Source organism: Furipterus horrens, unplaced genomic scaffold (genome assembly GCF_987537825.1).
Source record: "Furipterus horrens unplaced genomic scaffold, mFurHor1.1.pri manual_scaffold_4, whole genome shotgun sequence".
In the NCBI taxonomy this organism is placed as follows: Eukaryota; Metazoa; Chordata; class Mammalia; order Chiroptera; family Furipteridae; genus Furipterus; species Furipterus horrens.
The window spans coordinates 105996091-106000522 of NW_028327174.1; positions in this window are offsets into that span (position 1 = coordinate 105996091).

The window sequence follows — 4432 nt, forward strand, 5'->3', positions numbered from 1 at the left end:
AGCGCCAGATGCCACCTCGTTCACTCCTGGCTCTGCCAGTGGGCAGAGATCCACTCACCTCCTGATTCCCCTCTGGAAAACCTGTGGTCACTAAAAAGTATTTGTGTACTTCCAGCCAAGCTTGGGGAGCCAACCCAGTCAGAAATCCCATCTCGTCCCTTTTTCCTCTGCTATCCTCACTAAACAGGTTGTTCCCAGATTGATTTTCTCTAATCCAGCAGTGTCAAGGCTCGACTCCTGCCCATTGTCCAGCTGCTCACTGAGATGTTCTGTCTGCAATTAGCCCAAACTGCAGACGGGTCTCGGGAGCCTGAAAGGGAAGCTTCCCCTCACTCCTCTGCCATCTTCTCCCCTCCTCTGAATTTCTAAATAAAGCATTCTACCATGACTTCTGAATTGTTCCAGCCTTCAGTGAATATTTTAGGATCACAGTGCCTATTCTGACTCTTCTGCCCTCTTCCTTTATTATCTCTATCAGTTCATTGCCAGCTTATTGTGATACCTACCTCTCTCATACCCCTAATCTAGGAGAGCAGATTTGTCTGGTTGTTCCCTGAATATCCATTCTCTACTCATTTCTGAGCCCCAAACTAATTTGAGTCAGTAATGTGCCCAGCTGATAGACTATATTTCTTAGCTTTCCCTTCAGCCAGGTATAGACATGTGAGCAATTCTGGCCAGTAGAATAAGGTAGAAGTGTTTGATAAGGATTTTTAGGAAAGCTTCTTTAAAAAATTTTATGCTGCTATGAAAAATATGATATCCCTTTCTATCTTCCTTCTTTCCATGTTGGAATATAGATGCCATGACTGGATATCCAGTAGCTATATTGGATAGGAAGTGACTCTGAGGACCGAAGCCACATACATAAGATGGTGAAACAGAAAGATAGGGAAGACTCTGCAGAGATAACTTAGCAGCCCTGGACTTTATATCTTGGATTGATTTTTACACGAGGAAGAATTAAATTTATTCCTTGGTAGCTCATATTTCTTATATCTGTTTCAAGCTACCAACACATTTTTTTTTGGGGGGGAGGGTCAACAACCATTATTAATATTATTATTATTATTATTTTATTTTTTGTTTTTTAATTACAGTTGTCCCACTTTTCCCCCCATTGCTCTCCCCCAATCCAGCCCACCCCTTCTCCCACAGTCAATCCCAACCCCGTTGTCCATGTCTATGAGTCATTTATACTAGTTCCTTGGCTAGACCCTTAGTTACCCCCCTTTTCTTCCTCCCCCACCCCCAGTAACTATTAATCTGCTCCTTGTTTACTTGCCTCTGGTTCAGTTTTGCTCTTTTGTTTGTGTTGTTCATTAGTTTCCTGTATTAGGTGAGATCATATAGTATTTTTCTTTCTTTGCCTGGCCTATTTCACTAAACATAATTCTCTCTAGTTCCATCCATGTTGTCACAAATGGTAGGAGTTTCTTCTTTCTTTCTGTTGCATAGTATTCTATTGTGTAAATCTACCAGTCTTTTTGATCCACTCATCTACAGATGGGCACTTAGACTGTTTCCAGCACTTGAGTATTGTAAACAGCGATGCTATGAACATAGGGGTGCATAGGCTCTTTTGAATTGATGTTTCAAGATTCTTCAGGTATAATACTAGCAATGGAGTTGCTGGAACAAAAGGCAGTTCCATTTTCAGTTTTTTGAGAAAATTTTATACTGTTTTCCATAGGGGCTGCATGAGTCTGCATTTCTTAACTTATATACTGAGAGGGTACAAAGTGATCTAATGCAGTGTAGGTAACATTTACCTCCATAGGTATGGGGGGAGGCACCTCAAGCTTTTGCTTTTAGAACTATAGTCATTTTTTACTCTCAGAAACATATCCTGTCCCTTTGGAATCCTAGATTTTCCTGACTTCTTCCCTGGGAATAATTTTACTCTCCTGAATATGGTGTTTACAAGAAGGTGAACCTGAATTCTGTGTTACATACTGGAATTATATAGGCTGCTATGATGACTGTCCACCATTTCCATTTGGAATCTAATTAAGCATTGCTATGATACATGCATATAAATTGTTATGCTATAATTCAAAAGGTACCCCACATAATTTTCTGTGATAGAAAGTTTTTAGGCTTGAAATATTTACCAGAGAAGGGGCCAGTATGTTTGGCATTGAGAAAAATCCCAAATAGTAAAAGCTGTTGGCATGCTCACACTCTTCCTTGGACTGAAAGTTAGCATCTGAAAGGTATTGTAGAGTCAATGAAGGACAAGGCAGGGATTTCAGGGGAGGTGGCAGGAAAGTAGGACTCAGCTCCAGTTCTACTTTGCCTTTTTCCTTCCTTGAACTGAATGCCCCACCTTTACTCTGATAACTGAGAAGTCAATGAAATCTTTTTTAAGGGCCACAAAACCCAAAGAAAACCTTTCATACCCTTTGATTTTGGGATTCAAAAGCATTAATGATCACTGATATTTTTTCAGATGGAGTGATTTTCTCCTTGTTGTGATACGATATGCCCAGTTTGGCAGAATCAGCAATCAGCAAGAGATGATTTCAAGACTTCTGTTCCAACACAGCAGGCACCTCAATATGTTGCTACTTGTGTTCTTTCAGAGTTCTTCCAAGAATAGTTATGTCACTAAATAGCCTAACACTTCAAAGTAATTCATGCTTTCCAATAATCTTTTCTATTAAGTAATGAATACTTATAGTGGTCAAGATATTATAAAGAACTCTGTTTTAAGACTGAGAAAATCCCATAGGATATATATGTAAACAGTTTGTTTGCTTTGGTTTTGGCCCCCTGCTGTTATATGTATTTGATAGTACCCACTTCTTAGAATCAGACTTGACAATCATTTGGTCTCAAAGACACTGTTCAAAGCCACTTGCCTCAGGGTACAATGTCCTGGTCTATGTCAGTGAAATGCTTCAGTGTAGGAAGGTCTCAAGATGTCTGTAATTTGTCCTCTTTCTCATGAAATACTATGATAGTAGGTGCCTAAGAGCTACTGAATAAAGAAACTGATAAGTTGTTTGGTATTTTTTTATTGGGATCTCACCAGTTCTTGATATCAGGTAATGCAATCTTTCTGAGTACCAGCTTGGAACTGACAAACCAATTCCTACATTCTATTGACCAAAGCAAGTCACAGGGTGAATCCAGATTCAAAGAATGGGGAATTAGATTCTTGATGGGAGGAGGTACAAAGCTTCACTGCAAAGGACATGAAACAGAGAGGCACCAACAACTGGGATGGTGGCTCCCATCAGTTTGTCCAGTGAGTAGTACAAGATGTCAAGGGAGCAGAGGGAACCTGTTTGAGTTCCAGTGAAACAAGTCAGGAGACATTCCCAGAGTATGAGCTATCCAGGCTTAATCTTGAATCATAGTTGTCATTAAAGAAGTGAAAATAAAAGTCAGGGGAGGGGCAGGCACTTTAAGGTGAAAGGAGTGACCTAAGCAGGGTGGAGGTCAGGATGCAATACCCTTGCCAATATTATAATATTTGTGGTTGATAAATGAAGGAGAGAACCCTCAAACAAAATTTTAAAATACAGTCAGCTTTTTGTGCAATTTGGAAAATTTTATTCCCTCAAAAGAAATTTATTTCTTTTTTGATTATTTTGTTACCTTATTTGACTAAAAAGCTTACTTTTTTTTTCTATTTCTCCTTGACATGCACAGAAAGAGGAAAACATACCCTGAAAGAATGTAATTTTGGGCTTTCACTGTACATGGAAATGTCTTCTTGATAGATTTGTCTTTACAGCTATGTTTTGAAGGACTAATGAACACTTTTTATACTGAGATAACCCAGAAGGGAACCATTTAGAATGAATGAATGAAGATAGATAGCTGTCAATCAAACTGTTTAAAAAGCAATTCTCTGAATGTCAGAGGATGGTGAGGAAGACCAGAAGGAATTGGAAAATAGAAAGTATGATTTCTATAACATTAATTTTTTTAAGTACTCAATATCATGAGAGAAAAGTAGAAGAAAATGCCAACAGTTGTTAACACAGAACTAAAGGACAAATATCCAATAGGGAAATCAATGGAATGATTAGTCTAGATGAGATTTCATAAAACCATTCAATTCTTATTGTTTTCTATTGACTATTTAGGTTTTATGATATTCCACAATTTAAAATGATCTTAGTTTTCATAACTGCAAACAAAATGTCAAATTTTGTTATGTTATGAAATATTGGCTCCAAATCAGGTTAATTTGTCATTTGTTATGAATGATAGCCATGAGTTCAAAAGACATATGTGCCAGAAGTGGAGTATTTTCATAACGATAAGGGGATATTTTTTTGATATTTCTATTTAGGGTTTTAGCATTTCATGTCTAGAATTTCCTCCTCCCATCTATCTCCACCTATTTCTCTGCCTTCCACTAGTAGTTCTCTGAGAGTAATTCGAGTTTATTTTTTCCTATATGAAGCTTTTTCTG